This window comes from Petaurus breviceps, unplaced genomic scaffold, assembly GCF_028583685.1.
Source record: "Petaurus breviceps papuanus isolate PSGF00001 unplaced genomic scaffold, PetGlider_PUasm1.0 38, whole genome shotgun sequence".
Classification (NCBI taxonomy): Eukaryota; Metazoa; Chordata; class Mammalia; order Diprotodontia; family Petauridae; genus Petaurus; species Petaurus breviceps.
Genome location: NW_027186304.1, coordinates 55816298 through 55835861, shown reverse-complemented (window position 1 = coordinate 55835861; position 19564 = coordinate 55816298). Strand labels below are relative to the sequence as shown.

At 36.1% G+C, this 19564-nt stretch overlaps 1 long non-coding RNA gene across 6 annotated transcripts in view; it reads left to right on the top strand.

Moving 5' to 3' along the window:
* The window catches only part of LOC138170527 (uncharacterized), a 106530-nt gene that overhangs the window by 46765 nt on the left and 40201 nt on the right, over positions 1 to 19564 (top strand). For all 6 annotated transcript variants that reach the window (XR_011170651.1, XR_011170653.1, XR_011170649.1 and 3 more), the window contains one exon: positions 17300 to 17419. This is a non-coding gene — a long non-coding RNA (uncharacterized lncRNA). The remainder of the gene's footprint in view (positions 1 to 17299; positions 17420 to 19564) is intronic.

Sequence of the window (19564 nt, the reverse complement as noted above, 5' to 3'; positions counted from 1 at the left end):
TCCCAATGGGAAAGCTCCTTTAATCTGGATTATCTGATATATTCTCATATGTATACTTTCTCTGATTTCTATTTTGCTATCAACTTGGATAAATGGGTTTTCTTACAACTTGCTATGTATGTTAATTGTGAAACTGGCATTTGGTGGAAAGACTGTCAAGTCTTGGATATAAAGCTTGGGGTCCCCTTTCCCTGGAATTTAGCACAAATTATTTCTCCTAGAATAACAATATTTCAGACAACAGAGAAATATAATTCTAACCTGGTACTCTCCCTCTCCGAAGAAAGCAGAATGACAAGCCTCCAACTCTAACCTCCTCTTTCTCCTCTTGGTAGGAATTAAGGTCTCCTTTGGAGAAGGGTAGGAGGAGGAGAAATTAGAGATGTCTATTCTTTCCTCCTTATAAGCCACATTAAGAAAGCATTTTGTAGAAGAAAGTTTATTAGAATCTAAGTCAGAAGACAACAGTTTAGATGTAGTAAGAAAATATGTGATAGTGATTACAGGAAAAGTCACTTAAACCCTCTGATCCTCCTCTTCCTCCTCTGTAAAATGGTAATCAATTCCTATACTACATATACCATCATGGCTGCAGGAAATTACATTGTTACCTATAAAGTGCTATATAAATGTGAGCTCTGATATTATTTGATTTTCCTTAATTCCCTACTTTATTTTTTAATTTAAGCACCACCAAAGACAATCATTGAAAGCCACTTGACAATGAGCTTCTATAGTTTAGTTTTGTTTCATTGGATTTGCTTAAATAATGTTTCATTTCTTACTGATTGTGCTTAATATTTACTATGGATTTAGGTTTTATTGAGCTGTTAGTAGACCTTTTGATTGACTATAACTATCTATACAGAAGTCAAGAAGATCTGAGAGCAAAGAGAGCTTGGTGCCTAAGACAGAGGTCTTAGGTGGCACAGTTAATAGAGCACCGGCCCTGAAGTCAGGAGGACCTGAGTTCAAATATGGCCTCAGACACTTAACACTTACTAGCTGTGTGGCCTTGGGCAAGTCACTTAAGCCCAATTGCCCTGTCTTCCCCCTTCCAAAAAAAAAAAAAAGACAGAGGACTTGACAGTATGCTCATGACCTAACCCTAATAAAACACGTCTCTCTGACCCCTAATTAATTCAGCATTCAAAAATTTCCCCTACTAACTTCTTGGAACCAAAATGGAAGAATAAGCTGTAAGTCTCTCTCACTATACCTTACTAACCTTGAAAAACCCAGAAAATTCTACCCCAGGAATAATCCTGGAATGGTGGAGCCAGCAGAAAGAGGGGGTGCGCCATCTTTTTTTTAGCTCATAAGGCTAGGGGAATTAACAAGAAAAGTCCCTCTTGCTGTTATTGAAGGGGACAAGTACAGGACTGGAGACATCCCATCAAGCCAGTGTCAAGCCCCACCTTAGTGGACCAGTGTGAGATCTTCAGGCCCCCAGTGGTAGAATGGGCAAGCACTAACACCAGGACCCTCACATACCTTTGCACAGCCAGGAGAACCAGCATGAAGAACTACCACTTGCACAGCAGACAGATGTCCAATAGCAACTGAGCCTACCTGTGCTCTAGCACAGCTCCAGTTTGAAGGGGGCAATCTCTATCAGCCAGACCACCCACACCCTCATACCTCACCCCACAAGCTTCAGTGTAACCCTGGCAAAGGAGAAAAAACCCCACTTGGCCTTGGCACACACCAGCCACCACCACCAGCTCCACCTCAACACCAGGTAAGCTACAGCCTCTATGGCCTCCAGTTGCTAGAACCTGAGGCTCCAGAACACAAAACGAATAACCAGGACCCTGACCCCAAGCACAAGAAGTGTGGGACAGTACCCCTTGTGCCCCAGAAGCAGAGATCAAATTTAAAAGCAAGGAAAAAGACAAACACCATGAGCAAAAAACAACATAGTAAAACAAGGACCATAGATTCTTAATATGGGGACAGGGAAGATCAAAATACAAATTCAGGAGAGGACAACATTGTCACTATAAACACACCTGAAACCTCGAAGGGCACAATGAACTGTTCTCAAGTTCGAAAAACATTATTGAAAGACCTCAAGAAGGATTTTAAAAGTCAAATTAAAGAGGTAGAAGAAAAAATGAACAATTATTTTAAAAATACGATTGACAAAATGGGAAAAGTACACTAAAGAAAATGACTACTTAAAAAGTAGAATTGGCCAAATGGAAAAGAAGGTACAAAAGCTAACTGAAGAAAACAATTCATTAAAAATTAGAATTGGGCACATGGGAATCTAATGTCTCTATGAAATGTCAATAATCAGTCAAACAAAATTTTAAAAAATGAAAAAATAGGAGAAATTTTAAAATGTTTCATTAGAAAAACAACTGATCTTGAAAAACGAGAGAAAATTTAAGAATTATTGGACTCCCTAAAAGCCAAAACTGCCCTGAGGTTCTAAAGCCAGAGGGCAAAATAGCCATCAAAAGAATTCATCAATCATCTCCTGAAAGAGATACTAAATTGAAAACACCAAGGAATATTATAGCCAAATTCCAGAATTATCAGGTCAAGGAGAAAATACTGCAAGTAGCTAGAAAGAAACAATTCAAACATCATGGAAGTCAGAATCACATAGAATCTTGCAGCTTCTGCATTAAAAGATCAAATGGCTTGGAATATGATATTCCTTAAGGCAAAGAAGCTTAGATTACAGCCAAGGAACAACTATCCAGAAAATTTGAGAATAATCTTTTAGACAAAGAGATGGACAATGAACTAGTGTACTTTCAGACCCTCTTGATGAAAAGACCAGAAATCAATGAAAAATTTGATCTTCAAATACAGGACTCAAGAGAGACATAAAAAAGTAAACAGGAAAGAAAACAAAACTTGTTACTCAGTAAAGGCAAACTGTTTACATCTCTATATAGAAAGATGATATTTGTAACTTCAGAATTCTATCTATATTACAACATTTAGAAGAGATATACATAGACAGAGGGTGTGGCTATAAATTAAATGATGTAATAATAACCTAATAAAGGGGTAAAAAGGGATTGTAATGGGAGAAGAGGAAAGGAGGTGGTAGAAAAAGGTAAATTACATCACATGAAGAGGTACAAAAACATTTTACAGTAGAGGGAATGAAGGGAGGGAGATGAGCATGGTTTGAAATTTACTCTCATCAGTTTTACCTCAAGGAGGGAATAACATACTCAGGTATAGAAATCTAATTTGCCCTAAAGTCAGTAGGATGAAAAAGAGGAATGAAAAGGGATGGGGTGGTTAGAAGGGAGGGAAGAAGTATTATGGAAAAAGGGAAAGAAAAGGGAGAACACTGATAGAAGGGATGGAAAATTGAGGGAGGCGGTGGTTAAAAGCAAAACTTTTAAGGAGAGAGAGGGAGAAAGAAGAAATAAAAACTTTTTCTATTTGATTTTCTTTCAACCTAATTACTTTTATTGTTACCAAAGATAACTATAGCTCATGGAATGATTTTGTAATTGAAAGTCTGACAATGTTTTGATATTTTTTAAGTTTAGAAATGAGAGCTTTGAATGTCAGAATATAAATATTAAGGCTCTGAATGGAGATTTTAGAAATGCAGTGCTCATTAGAGTTAATGGAAATTATGCCTCTCAATCCTTGCTCATCACATTTAATATTTACTTTTTTTAATTTAATTACCCACATGGCAGAATGTGAACATTTTAGAAAAATACATTTTTGATTATTTGGAGGGGAGAGAAAGTTGTCTGTCTTCCTATCTAACTGGTGGAAATGGCTCTTTCAGTTTTAAGAAAGAGGTTTGTATCTGAGGAAATTTTTAAAGTAAAAAGTCCACAGTTTCTCACTCAATGAATACTTGTTGCCAAAGCATATCTCATGTTTGTTCTTAAACTCCCTTCTCTCTGATCCTGACTCATCTCATCACTGGATAAAATTAGTCCTGCTTTTTAATCTAGGGCTTACTACACACTGTTTCAAGCAAGTTCAAGTGAGATGGCTAATTTTCTATTTTTATCTCTAGCAAGAAGATTTTTTTAATGGAAATAGTATTTATCCTGCTCTATTAAATCTCCTCCAGTTAATAAGTTGTCCAAATAGGGACACCACTAACCAAAAGCAAAAAACAATAGCCTTAGCTCCCAAGCTTCAACAAACCTATAAGAGTATTCCAGGAAATATCACTGGTACAGCTGGGTTATTGTTAATTGCCTTTGTTTTGCTTTATACAAATGCAAAATGAGACCAATTTTCTCAATTTCTAAGTGACTTTACCTCATATTACATTTAGATATTGAATTATTTCAACTTACCAGGGCAATTGTGTTTAAAGATGGAAAAAGCTGGTTTGAGGGCATGTGGTAGGGTAGAGGGGAAAAATCTTGTGACCCTCACTGCTTCCTGTTCTATAATTCAACCATGTAGAAGAAACTACTTTCTAGGGAAAGCTTCCTCTACTTAGTAGAAATTCCACTAAATTTTTACATCACTTGGATAAGAAATAAGAACCCATCCCAGTGTCATGGGGAAAGTGAGTGAGTGAGAGAAAAAGAGAGAGAGAGAGAGAGAGAGAGAGAGAGAGAGAGAGAGAAACAGACAGAGACAGAGACACAGAGAGAGAGAGAGAAACCAATGCACAATGTGAATAAAGTTGGAAAAGACCTTTTATTTTAACATAGAAAACAGTGCTAACAGTAAATCCTGCCACTGCCACACCATAACTGCTCTAATAACTGCTGCATTTGAACACTAATAACACAATATTTCTTAACTGTGGGATCCATGAGCTTGATTTTTAAATATTTTACATATTTTAATATTGTCATGTAGTATAATAACATAATGCATAGTTTTTTTTTATATTTTTACAACTTGCTTTATAATTGGTTTCCTTTGTAATTTTATGGATTTTGTTTATACATTTAAAAACATTGTACTGAAAAAGTGACTAGATGTTTATTCAGACTACTAAAAGGCTATAGAATACACAAAAAAGATTTAAAATGTCTGTACTAAAAGAAAATAAAAAACAAAAATGTTGCAAAGGTACCTAGGGGTCCAGACACAAGTTATCTGTTTAAGTTCTGTTGCTACATGAGCAGGATTGCAATGGCCTTGGGGAAGAGACCACAGGAAAAAGTAGAGACCAGAAACTGTACTCTTATAAAAGATCCATTGAGTCCTCAACTAATCTGGCTCAGCAGTCATTTAAGATATTCTCAGAGATGTATGTAGTCCTGCTGGAGGAGGCAGAGAATATCCATACATTCTCCAAAAGAAAATGGGGCCCAGGTATGTCCCCATTACAACTATGTTTTTAAGTTCATGGCTATATTCAACATGGATAAATACTCAACTTTTTCCTTTGTGTCTATACTATTCACCAAATACTTGTTACAGAAACTCATGATATTATTAGAGATATGAGTCCTCAGACATCATCTTGTCCAATACTTTCATTTTATACATGAGGAAACTGAGACCCATAGAAGAAATGGTTTGTCCCAGGGCCCAGAGTGATGCAAGAAAATTATGAAAAGAGACTCAACAGTTTGGCAAAAGAGTCACACACAAAAAAAAAACACTGAAGGAAATAACATTTAAAAAAAAAACAGAATTGCCAGATGACCAATGAGGCAAAATATTCACTGAAGAAAAAAGTCCTTAAAAAGCAGAATTAGTCAAAAAGAAAAAGAGATACAAAAATTCACTGATGAAAAGAACTCTTAAAAAGAATTGGCCAAATGGCAAAACAGGTACAGAATCTCACTGAAGATAATAATTATCTAAAAATTAGAACTGGACAACTGGAAGCTAATGGCTCCAAGAGACATTAAGAAACAATAAAATAAAATAAAAAGAATGAAAAGATAAAAGAAACTGTGAAATATCTCATTGGAAAACCAATAAACATGGAAAATATAGAAGGGATAATTTAAGAATTTTGGACTACCTGAAGACAATGATGAAAAAGTGCTTAGACATTATGTTTCAAGAAATTATCCAGAAAAAAGTGCTATGTTATCCTAGAATCAGATGGTAAAATAGAAATTGAAAGAATGCATAACCACCTCCTGAAAGAGATCCCAAAATAAGAACTCCCAAGAACTTTGTAACCAAATTGTAGAATTCTCCCATAAAGGAGAAAGTATTGCAAGCAAGTAGCAAGAAGTAATTTAAATAACCTGGAACTATAGGCAGGATGATACAAGATTTAGCAACTTCCACATTACAAGATTGGTGGGCTTGGAATACAATATTCCATAAGATAAAGAAGCTAGGATTACAACCAAAAATAAGCTACACAGCAAAACTGAGTCTAATTTTTCAGAAGGAAAATGAACATTTAATAACATACAGGACTTTCAGGTATTCCTGACAAAAAGAACAAATCTGAATAGAAAATTTGATTTTCAAATACAAGACTTGAGAAGCATAAAAAGGTAAATTTGAAAAAGAAATCATAAAGAATTCATTAATGTTAAACTGTTTACATTCCTATATGGGAAGATGATACTTACATCTCCTAAGAATGGCATAATTATTACAGCGGTTAAAATACATTTACATAAACAAAGTGAATGGATATAAGTAGATTATGTGGAATGATCTAAAAAAAAAGTAAGTGTTTGAAAGAGGAATGCACTAGAAGAAGGGGGAAGGGTGAGGTACAATGGGGAAATTATCTTATGTAAAAAAGGCCTAAAAGGAAGAGCTTTTACATTGGAGGGGAATACGAAAGGGGTGGGCAACATTTATCCCCATCAGAATTGGCTCAAAGCAGGAATAACATATACACTCAGTTGGGTATAAAAATCTATCTTGCTGTACAGGGAAATAAGGGGGCAGAGGATAAGAAAGAGGGAAGGCTAATAAGAGGGGAGGGCGGATTAAAGGAAGCAGTGGTAAGAAGCAAAATTGACTTTTCAAGAGGTACAGTGTAAAAAGAGAGAGAGAATAAAGACAGGAAAAAATAGGATGGAGGGAAATACATAGTTAGCTATCATAAATATATATATATATATATATATATATATATATAGCTATCATAAATGTGAATGGGATGATTTGCCAATTTAAAAAAAGGGCAGAAAATTAGAAATCCAACTATATGTTATTTACAAGAAAGGCACTTGAAACAGAGAGACACATATAGAGTAAAAATAAGGGGCTAGAGCAGAATTTACTGTGCTTCAGCTAAGGTAAAATTTATTAAAAAGTAGAGGTAGTAATTGTGATCTCAGGTAAAACAAAAGCAAAAATAGACTTAGTTAAAAGAGGTAAGTATAGAACATATATTTTGCTAAAAGTTACCACCAATAACAAAAAACTAAATACTAAATATATATGTACCAAGTGGCAGAGCATTCAAATTTCTAAAGGAAAAGTTAAGTGAGTACTGTATGAATCATACAGTAAAACTATACTGGGGGGATAGGGGGGAGTTCAACTTGCCCCTCTCATACATAAATAAATTTAACCAAAAAATAAATGAGAAAGAAGTAAATGAGAAGAATAGCATTTTTGAAAAAAAAAAATAGATATGATAAACCTGCGAAAAAATTGAATGGGAATAGAAAGGAATAAATGTATATCTCAGCATTATATGGCACCTTCACAAAAAAAATGACCCATGTATTAGGGCATAAAAACATCACAATTAAACATAAAAATCAGAAATATTAAATGTATCCTTTTCAGACCTTGATAAGAAAAATCAATAAAGGACAATGGAAACATGAATTAAAAATTAATGGAAACTAAATAATATAATCCTAAAGAAGGAATGTGTCAAAGAACAAATCATAGAAACAATAAAAAATTTCATTATAGAGAATGACAACAAAGAGACTACATTTTAAAATTTATGGAATGGAATCAATGCACTACTTAGGAGAAAATTTATATCTAGTCACTTACATCAATAAAAGAGCAGATCAATGAATTTGACATGTCATCAAAACTAGGAAAAAATGACAAACAAATTATAAATCCAAAAAGGATTTTCAAGTTCCTGATGAAAAGAACAAATCTAAATAGAAAATTTGATTTTCAAATACAAGACTCAAGAAGCATAAAATGGTAAATTTGAAAGAGAAATCATAAAGAATATATTAATGTTAAACTGTTTACATTCCTATATGGGAAGATGATACTTACAACTCCTAAGAATGGCATAATTATTACAAGAGTTAAATGACATTTGAGCTCAAATCTAGCCATGTATAACACTAGGCAAGTTCATTAACCTATTAACCTGTCTCTCTTAATTTTCTATTATAAAATATAGATAATAATTGCACTTACTTCTCATGGTTATTATGAAGATGAAATGAAATATTTATAAGTCCTTAACATAGTGCCTGAAACATAGTAGGTACTTAAAAAATCCTTCTTTCCTTCCTTTTTCCCTTCCTCCATCTTCCTTTTCCTCCTTCCTTCCTTACATCCTCCCTTCCCCCCCTTCCTTCTTCTCTTCCTCCCTCCATTCCTTCTTTCCTTCCTTCCTTCATTTTTTGCTTCATTGCTTCCTTCTTCTCTTCTTGTAGCTGAGGTAAATGACACCAAGGGAGATGATGTGGCATTCACGAGATAACACATATTTTAAGGTTTGGGGGGGGGAGTTTTTTGCTTTTTTTTTTGGAGGGCAGTTTGGGGTTAAGCAACATGCCAAAGGTCACACGATGAGTAAGTGTTAAGTGTCTGAGGCTGGATTTGAACTCAAGTCCTCCTGACTTCAGGGCTAGTGCTCTATTCACTATATGACATAGCCACCCCCATATTTTAAGTTTTGGGGTTTTTTGGGTCTTTATTAATTTGTCTACTTTTAGTTTACAAGATTCAGTTCCACAATTTCTTGGGTTTCAATTTTTCTCCCCCTCTCTCCTTCCCTTCCCCATAGTGGCATAAAATCATGTATAGGATCGGCAAATACTTTCACATTAGACATTAGTCAGGTTATAAAGAAGGATTGTATCAGATGGAATGAACAGTGGGAAAGAGGAAACAAAACCAAACAAGAAAAAGAAAGAGAGCAGGTATTTGGCTTCAATCTGCATTCAAAGTCTATTCTTTCTAGTTCTTTCTCTGAATGTAGACATCTCTCTCCATCATAAGTCTTTTGTAGTTGGCTCATAACCCTGCATTGCTGAGAAGAGTCCAGTCTATCAAACTTGGTCATCACACATAAGTTTTGTCTATAATTGTGTATAAATTTCTCCTATTCTGCTCTTCTCACTCAGCATCAGTTTGTATAAGACTCTCCAGGTAAATGTGAAGTGCAACTGCTCCTCATTTCTTATACCATAATAGTATTCCATTACATTCATATACCACAACTTTTTCAGCCATTCTCCAATTGATGGGCATCCCCTTAAGTTCCAACTCTTTGCCACCCCAAAAAGAGCTGCTATAAATATTTTTGTACATATGGGTCTGTAGCAGCAAGCACCCCAAGTGTCCTCAGGGTTTGCTGCCACCACAGGTTCTTGGATCTGCTTTGATAAAGGAAAGCAATTCAAATAGGGTTAACAAGCTTACTTTAATCAGTCAGATGTGTATCATTTACCTAGTTCAGGGGAAAAAGATCAGCACCCCGAACTTTAGAATATACAGACAGAATTATCAAGACAGAAACAGATCAAATAGACAGTTTCTAAACTGTCCAACCATTACATCCATACCAAACAACATCTGGCTTTCAACATCTGGGTTTTTCAAAGCCAGGGGGGCTCAGGACAATGGCTTCCCAGAATCCATATCAAATCACAGAACACTTCTCAAAGTGAGCCCCCAAAACAAAGCTACACATCAGGGCTTATATAGCCTTCTCCTGGCTCAGAGAATGTAACAACCTTCTGGACCCACTGGCCAATCAAGAAGTATCTACTGAAAAACAAGCCTCCCACCCCAGGCTCCAGGTGCACTTTAGCCTAGGGGCAGGGAAGATCTTTAAATTTGCATTTCCATTACAGGGTCTACCTCCCACTTCTATGATCTCTTTGGGATACAACCCTCGAAGTGGTATTGCTGGGATAAAGGGTATGAAATTATTTATAGACCTTTGGGCATAATTTCAGATTGCTCTCCAGAATGGTTGAATCAGTTCACAACTGCACCAGAAATGCATTAGTGTTCCAATTTTTCCACATCCTCTTGAGCATTTGCCATTTTCCTGTTTTGTCATCTTTGCCAATCTGACTGGTGAGATGTGGTACCTCAGAGTTGTTTTGATTTGCATTTCTCTTATCAATAATGATTTAGAGCATTTTTTTCCTATGCTTATAGATATCTTTAATTTCTTCCTCTGAAAACTGCCTGTTCATATCCTTTCACCATTTATCAGTTGGGGAATGACTTGTATTTTTAGAGATTTGACTCAATTCTCTGTATATTTTAGAAATGAGGCCTTTATCAGAGATGTTGGTTGTAAAAATTCTTTCCCAATTTTCTACTTCCCTCTTAATTTTGATTACATTGGCTTTGTTTGTACAGAAGCTTTTCAATTTAATGTAATCAAAATTATCCATTTTGCATTTTATGACACTCTCTAATTCTTGTTTGGCCATAAAGTCTTCCCCTCTCCATAAATCTGAAAGGTAAACTATTCCTTTCTTTCCTAGATTGCTAAGAGAATCTTCCTTTATACTTAGATCATGCACCCATTTAGACTTAATTTTGGTATACGGTGTTAGATAATGGTCTATGCCCAGTTTCTGCCATACTATATTCCAGTTTTCCCAGCAGGTGCTGTCAAACAGTGAGTTTTTATACCAAAAACTGAGGTCTTTGGGTTTGTCAAACAGTAGATTACTACAGTCATTGACTGCTGAGTCTCACATACCCAGTCATTTTCATTGATCCACTACTCTTCCTCAGCAAGTACCAAGTAATTTTGATGGCTGTTGTTTTATAATACAGATTAAAATCTAGTATAGTTAGTCCACCTTCCCTAGCATTTCTTTTCATTAATTCCCTTGATATTCTGGATATTTTCTTCTTCCAAATGAATTTTGTTACTATTTTTTCTAGTTCTATCAAGTAATTTTTTGGTAAATTGATTGGTATAGCACTAAATATGTAATTTAATTTAGGTAAAATAGTCATTTTTATTATATTAGCTCGACCCAGCCAGGAGTGATTGATGCTTTTCCAATTAGTTAGATCTGACTTTATTTGTGTGAGAAGTGTTTTGTAGTTGTATTTATAGGAGTTCTGGGTTTGTTTCAGCACACAGATTCATAAATATTTTCTAATGTCTACAGTAACTTTAAATGGGATTTCTCTTTCTATCTCTTGCTGTTGGATTTCATTAGAAATATAGGAATGCCAAGGATTTATGTCGGTTTATTTTTTATCCTGCAACTTTGTCAAATTTATTTATTGTCTCAAGCAGTTTTTTATTTGATTCTTTAGGATTCTCTAAGTATATCATATCTTCCTTAAAGAGTGATAACTTGGTCTCTTCTTTGCCTAATCTGATTCCTTTGATTTCTTTTTCTTCTCTAATTGCTACTGGTAACATTTCTAGTACCAGATTGAATAAGAGGGGTGATAGTGGATACCCTTGTTACACCCCTGATCTTATTGGAAATGCTTCTATCTTATCCCCATTACATATAATCCTTGCTGATGGCTTTAAATAGAAGCTACCTATTTTTGTAAGGAATGCTCCATTTGTTCCTATACTTTCTAGTGTTTTTAATAGGAATGGAGGTTGTATTTTGTCAAAAGCCTTTTCTGAATCTATTGAGATCATCATGTAGTTTCTGCTAGTTTTATTATTGATACAATCAATTATACTAATGGTTTTCCTAATATTAAACCATCTTTGCATTTCTGGAATAAACCCTACCTGATCAAAGTGTATTATTCTTCTGAAAAATTGCTGTAGTCTTTTTGCTAATATTTTATTTAAAATCTTTGCAGCTATATTCATGAGGGAAATTGGTGTATAATTTTTTTTTCCATTTTATCTCTTCCTGATTTAGGTATCGGTACCATATTTGTGTCATAAAGTGAATTTGGTAGGATTCCTTCCTCACTAATTTTCCCAAATAATTTGTACAGTATTGGAATCAATTGTTCTTTAAATGTTTGATAGAATTTGCTAGTAAATCCATCTGGCCCTAGAGATTTTTTCCTAGGGGGTTCACTGATGGCTTGTTCAATTTATTTTTCTGAGATAGGGTTACTTAAATAATTTACTTCTTCAGTTAACCTGAGCAACATATTTTTGTAAATATTCATCCATTTCACTAAGATTGTCAAATTTATGTGCATACCATTGGGAAAAATAATTCCTAATTATAATTTTCATTTCCTCTTCATTGGAGGTAGATTCACCCTTTTCATTTTTGATATTCATAATTTGTCTTAATTCTTTCTTTTTTATCATATTGACTGAGTCTATCAATATTATTGTTTTTTTTCATAAAACCAGTTCTAAGTTTTATTTATTAATTCAATAGTTTTCTTAATTTCAATTTTATTAATCTCTCCTTTGGTTTTCATTATTTCTAATTTAGTATTTAATTGGAGATTTTAAATTTGTTCTTTTTCTAGCTTTTTCAATTGTATGCCCCATTCATTGACCTCCCTTTTCTCTAATTTATTCATTAATTCACTCAGGGATATAAAACTTCCCCTAAGAACCGCCTTTGCTGTATCCCACAAATATTGGTATGTTGTCTCATTATTGTCATTCTTTTGAATGAAGTTGCTGATAATTTCTATAATTTCTTGTTTGACCCACTCATTCTTTAGGATTAAATTATTTACTTTCCAATTGGTTTTTAGTCTATCTTTCCATGGCCCTTTATTGCATATGATTTTTATTGCATCATGATCTGAGAATGATGCACTTAATATTTCTGCCTTTCTGCACTGAATTGTGAGGTTTTTATGCCCTAGTATATGGTCAATTTTTGTATATGTGTCATGTACCACTGAGAAGAAGGTATATTCCTTTGAATCCCCATTCAGTTTTCTCCAGAGATCTATCATATCTAGCCTCTATAAAATTCTATTTGCCTCCTTAACTTCTTTCTTGTTTATTTCGATGTTAGATTTATCAAGTTCAGAGAGGGGGAGATTAAGGTCCCCCACTAGTATAGTTTTACTATCTATTTCTTCCTCTAATTCCCTTAACTTCTCCTCTAGGAATCTGGATGCTATACCACTTGGTGCATATGTGTTAAGTAATGATATTGCTTCATTCTGGATGGTGCCTTTTAGCAGAATATAGTTCCCTTACTTATCTCTTTTCATTAGATCTATTTTTGCTTTTGCTTTATCTGAGATAAGGATTGGTACCCCTGTTCTTGTTTTACTTTAACTGAAGCATAACATATTCTCCTTGAACCTTTTACCTTTACCATGTGCATATCCCCTTGTTTCAAATGTGTTTCTTGTAGACAGCATAATGTAAGATTTTGGTTTTTAATCCATTCTGCTATCTGCCTCCATTTTATGGGAGAGTTAATCCCATTCACATTCATAGTAATGATTACTATCTGTCTCTTTCCCTCTATCCTATTCCCTCCCCTGCTTATGCTTTTGTTTCTATTTTTTTTTTTCAAATGCTTTATTAACTTCAGGTTTACGTCATTCATTTCCACCAGATTTTGAATTACAAATTTTTTCCCCATTTTCCCCCTACCCACCACCCCAAAATAGCAGTCCCACAGGATATCTCCTCCTCCAATCTGCTTTCTTCCATATCTTTCCCCATACCCCCTTTGACTTTCCAGTAGGACATGGTGGATCTCTATGCCCCAATGTCTGTATATCTTATTCCCCAATTACATGTAAAATAGTATTAATAATTGTATTTATATTTTTTAAACATTTTATTTTAAAACTTTGAATTCTAGATTCATTCCCTTCCTCTCTTGTCTCCACCCTTACTTGGAAGATAAGCAATTTAGTATAGGTTGTACATGTGTAGCTATGCAAAACATTACCATAGTAGATATACTGTAAAAGACTGACTATATTTCCCTCCCTCCTATCCCATCTCCCACTTGTTCTATTCTCTACTTTGATCCTGTCCCTTTTCAAAAGTGGTTGCTTCAACTTTCCCTTCCCCCCTACTCTCTTGTAGGGTGAGATAACCTATTTAGTGTGTATGTCATTCCCTTCCTGAACCAAATTCAATGAGATTAAGGTTTTGCCTTTTTGCCTTCCTGTTCTTCCCCTCCATTGTAATCATTTTCCCTTGCCTCTGATATATTAGTTTACCCCATTCTGTCTCTCCCCATCTCCTCTCATTACATTCCTCTCTCACCTCTTAATTTCACCTTTTAAGTATCATCCCTTCCTATTAAATTGGTCCTGTGCCCTCTATCTATGTATACCTATAAACATATATACATAAATTCATATATGTATTCATATGTCCATACGCCTTCCTAGATAGACATTATATATTTCCTTCAACTATTTTCATACTGAGAAAAGTTTCATCAGATATAATTATTGTTTGTCCATGTAGGAATGTAAAGAGTTCGACTTTGATAAGTTCCTTATGATATCTTTTCCCTGTTTACCTTCTCAAGCTTTTCTTGCTTCTTCTGAGTGTCGGATTTTCTATTCAACTCTGTTTTTTTCCATCAAGAATGCTTGAAAGTCCTCTATTCCACTGAATGACTATATTTTCCCCTGAAACATGTAACTCGGTTTTGCTGGGTAGATGATTCTTGGTTTTAATCCCAGCTCCTTTGACCTCTGGAATATCATATTCCAAGCCCTTCAATTCCTCAGTGTAGAAACTGCCAGATCCTGTGTTATTTTGATTGTGTTTCCACAAAATTCAAATTGTTTCTTCCTAGATGCTTGTAATATTCTCTCCTTGATCTGGGAATTTCAGAAATCTGGCTATAATATTCCTAAAAGTTTTCTTTTGGGGATCTTTTTCAGTAGGTGATTGGTGGATTCTTTCAAGCTCTAATTTTCCTTCTGGTTCTAAAACATCAGGGCAGTTTTCCTTGAGAATTTCTTGGAGGATGATTTCTAGGTTCTTTCTTTGATAATGGCTTTCAGGTAGTCCAGTCATTTTTAAATTATCTCTCCTGGATCTATTTTCCGGGTCAGTGGTTTTTCCCATGAGATATTTCACATTGCCTTCTATTCTTTCATTTGTTTGGATTTGTTTAACAGCATCTTGATTTCTCATAAAGTCACTAGCTTCCATTTGCTCCAGTCTAATTCTGAAGAAATGATTCTCTTCAGTGAGCTTTTGAGATTATTTTTCTATCTGACAAATTTGGCTTTTTAAGACATTCTTCTCCTCATTGCCTTTTTGAGCCTCTTTTGCCATTTGAGTTAGTCTATTTTTTAAGGTGTTATTTTCCTCAATCAGGCTGTTGACTCTCATTTCTTAATTTTCATGCATTGTTCTCATTTCTCTTCCCAAATTTTTCTCCACTTCTCTTATTTGCTTCTTAAGGTCCTCTATGATTACATCAACTAGTATTTTTCTTGGAAGCTTCTGGTGTGGAGTTCTGACTTCTCTGTCTTCCTCCTGTTCCATGCTTTGATCCTTTTTGTCCCCCAATTAGGAGTCTGATGTTGGATTGCTTTGCTTTGTTTGCTTCCTTTGCCTGCTCATTTTGCCATTCAATTACTTGACTTTTGGGCTTTTTGCCACAGTAGGACTCTGTTACCAGACAGGAGAGCTTTGTATCAATTGCTGGGGTTTTCTCAGCTGCCAAAGGTGGTGCCCTCTCTGAAGCCTCCACATGCTCTTTTTAGCTGGTCACACACCCCAGGACCCCCACCCTAGACCGCAATCCAGATCCAAGCAGGTTAAAGAAAGAGCGATTACCCCTCAGACTGGTAGCTTTGTCCCTCTACATTCTGCAGGCCAGGAGCTGAAGCTGCCGCAGGGGGGCAGCTGCATGGCCGCGGCTCCTCAGTGGCTTCTCGCCTCGGAGGAAGAAGCCAATACACTCCCAACTACTGGATCCCAAAATCCACATTGGCCGATTCCTGCCAGCCTGCCAGGCTGTCCTCAGCAGTAGGTTAGCTTCCTTGTGTCATTTTGTGGGTTCTGTAGCTCCAAAGTTTGTTGTGTTTACATAAATTGGGGGAGGTGGAAGCGAGAGTCCTGCAGAAGTACTGTTTCTACTCCTCCATCTAGACTCTGCCCGTATGTTTTTGTTTCTTCCTTCTTCCTTCCCCTCCTTAAGAGTTTTCCTTTGGACCACAGCCTCCCTCAGTATTCCTTCCCTGTGCCCTCCCCTTCTTTACCTACCCTTTCACATTATTACTATTTCCCTCTCTTCTAATCCTTCCCCCCCTTCTGATTCCCCCCTTACCAATCCTACTGCCTATAAGGCACAATGGATTTTTATACTTATCAGAGTATGTTATTCCCTTTTTAACCCCAAACCAATGAGAGTAAATTTCATACAGTGCTCCTCTCCCTCCCTCCTTTCCCTCTATTTAATGAGTTTTTGTGCCTTTTCATGTTAGAATCTTAAACTTAACTGATTATGTTGATCTGTCTTAGAACCAGAACCAATGAGAATAATGTTCAAATGATGTCCATCTCCCTCCTTCCTTCCCCTCTACTATAATATGTTTTTATGTATCTTTGTGTGGCATAATTTATGCCTTATCCTTTCCTTTAATCTCATTACAATCCCTTTGAACCCTTTCATAAGGATATTTTGTCATCAGATTAGTTCATTTATACCCACACCCTCTGTATATGTATATCCCTTTTAAAGGTCATGATAATCATATAAATTTCAATATTGACAGGTATCAACTTCTCATATAGGGATATAAACAGTTTGCTCTTATTGAATCCCAAGTTATGTGCATGTGTGCGTGAGTGTGAATGTGTGCATGTGTGTATTGTGAGTGTGTGTTTCCCTTGTTTACCTTTTTATGTCTTTCTTGAGTCTTGTAATTGGAGGTCATATTTTCCATTCACCTCTGACTTTTCATCAGGAAAGTCTGGAAGTCCCTTTATTTCATTAAATGACCATCTCCTTGTCTGAAAGATTAGGCTCAGTTTTGCTGGGTAGCTAATCCTTGGTTGCAGTCCTAGCTCTTTTGCCTTATGAAATATCAAATTCCAATCCCTCCAATCTCTTAATGTAGAAGCTGCTAGATCCTATGTAATCCTGACTGTAGTCCCACCATATTTGAATTGTTTCTTTTTGGCTGCTTACAATATTTTCTCTTTAACCTTGTAATTCTGGAATTTGGTTACTATCTTTCTTTGAGTTTTCAATTTGGGATCTCTTTCAGGAGAAGTCCGGTGAATTCTTTTGATAACTATTTTACCTTCTGGTTCTAGGACTTCAGGACAGTTTTCTTTGACAATCTCTTGGAGGATGTTGCCCAGGATGCTTTTTTCATCATAGCTTTCTGCAAGAGCAATAATTCTTAAGTTATCTCTCCTGGATCTGTTCTTCAGGTCAGTTGTTTTTCCAGTGAGATATTTTACACTTTCTTCTAATTTTTCAATCTTCATGTTTTGTTTGATTGACTCTTGGTGCATCATAGAATCCTGCGCTTCTATTTGACTGATTCTAATTTTCAGTGAATTATTTTCTTCTGTTAGTTTTTGAAGGTCTTTTTTCACAGAGGTATTTTCTCTAGTTCAAAAATTTTACTTTTTAAGGATTTGCTTTCTTTAGTGAGACTTTTTTCCAATTTGGACACTGTAGGTTTAAATTTATCTTCTACCTCTCTAATTTGGCTTTTAAAATCATTCTTGAGCTCCTCCAAGAATGTTTTTGGGCTTGAGACCAGTTCATATTCCTATATGTGGTCTCAGGTGTGCATACAGAGTCCATGGTGTCTCCTGAAAGTGATTCTTCTCATTCACAATAATCAGATTTTATTGTCTTTGGTCTTGCCTTTGCAAGTTGCTTCTGGCCCATTATAATTGCCTATTTCCTGATATTTAAAGTGTATTTCTGCTCCTGTGGTACAGAGGGCTCTGATCTAAGCTTCTCAGGCTGGGAGCTAGTGCCTGGTTGTTGACTAGGTGCCTGGTTGTGTGCTGTAGCATCTGGCTGTCTAGACTGAGGCCAAGGCCAGGACTCTCAGTATTTCCCTGAGTTACCCTGAGGCTCACAGAGTAATCTGTGGGGGGAGAGGTGGTCTGGCTACTTCATATTTCTATCTCTATGCCCCTGGGCTACAGTTCATGTAGATTCTTGCTGGTCAGGTGAGGTGGGACTTGTTGGGACCTCTCCTGCCCTTCACTTCAGACTCCTTACTGCCTCAGTTACACCCTTTCTCTGAGACTCCTAAGCCTAAGGCTATTTCTGCTATTTCAGGATTTTACTCTGGGTGGGACATTTATCTCTGGGTTTTCTAGGTCAGGGAGGGGGAATCAGAGCAGCTACAATTTACTTTGCCATCTTGACTTCTGAAAAATCAGGGAGGTGATTTTTAAACTTCCAGGTTGTGGGCTGATAGCCCCAGGAAAAACTGCTGTCTCTGCTGTGGGCCCTGTGCTTTCTCTTACAGAGCTCCCAGCCCATAGTGAGAAGCTGGTGAGATGACTGTGAATCGCCCTGAGGGTGGGTTAGTCTGCTGGCTGGGGCTCCTTCTCAGTCTGCTGCAGTCTGCTCTCTAGTCCACCCTGGTGCAGCCCCTGCATGCTCCATGCTCCCCATGTCCAGACCCACATGGGCACTCTCCTGGGCTAGATTCTGCCACTCTCTGTCTCCTAGTGGATTCTGTCACTCTAAAATCCATTCAGATTCACTTTTTAAAGTTTAGTGACAGGATTCAGGGAGGAGCTTAGAAAAGTTACTGCTTCCACTCTGCCATATTGGCTCCAACCTCCTCCTTCCCATATTTTAAGTTTTAAAGGCAGGATTTGAATTCTGGTCCTCTCACTCTATTCTAATTAAGAAGTTATTACAATATTTCTGATGAAAAGTGTATAGGATAATAGCCACATATTTACTCACAAGGTGATGGATGCAACAGGTATTGTAGAAACAAAATAAACATAACTTGGAAAGCAATTGGAAATGGACATGAGGGAGAAAGAAGAGTGTAGGATGACAAAGAGATAATTGGCCTAAATTTAGAAGTAAGAGTGTAGGTATATCAGCAGTATGACAACAGAGATGACTACTTTCCACCCAATTTTTTACTCTAGTAAGCACCAAAAATGTTAATTATCATTTTTGTGACTGCTGTGGAATATTATATTTCTCCATGAAGAAAACACATCATAAAACATTGGATTTATGTGGAGTAACTATTATCAGCATCTGCTATCCATAAAACCAACTTGGGGAAAAATGAAAGATCACCTCACTTAAAAATGTTATGCAATTATATGAAATCTTCCAGGAAACTCTAAATTACTATAGTCTAATGTAGAATGAATTATTACAATATTTGAATATGTAGGATGGAACTGGATTCAAATTGTGTTGCTGAAGTTGCACTTGATAAACTGCTCAGCACTTTCAAAGATCCCAAGTTGCTCCCTAGAACAAAACATCCATTCTATTGGTACCATATGACGCATACCATAATCTGAAGGACTGTAGTTTGTCCAAAGGGTGGAGAGATATATTGTGAGCATAAG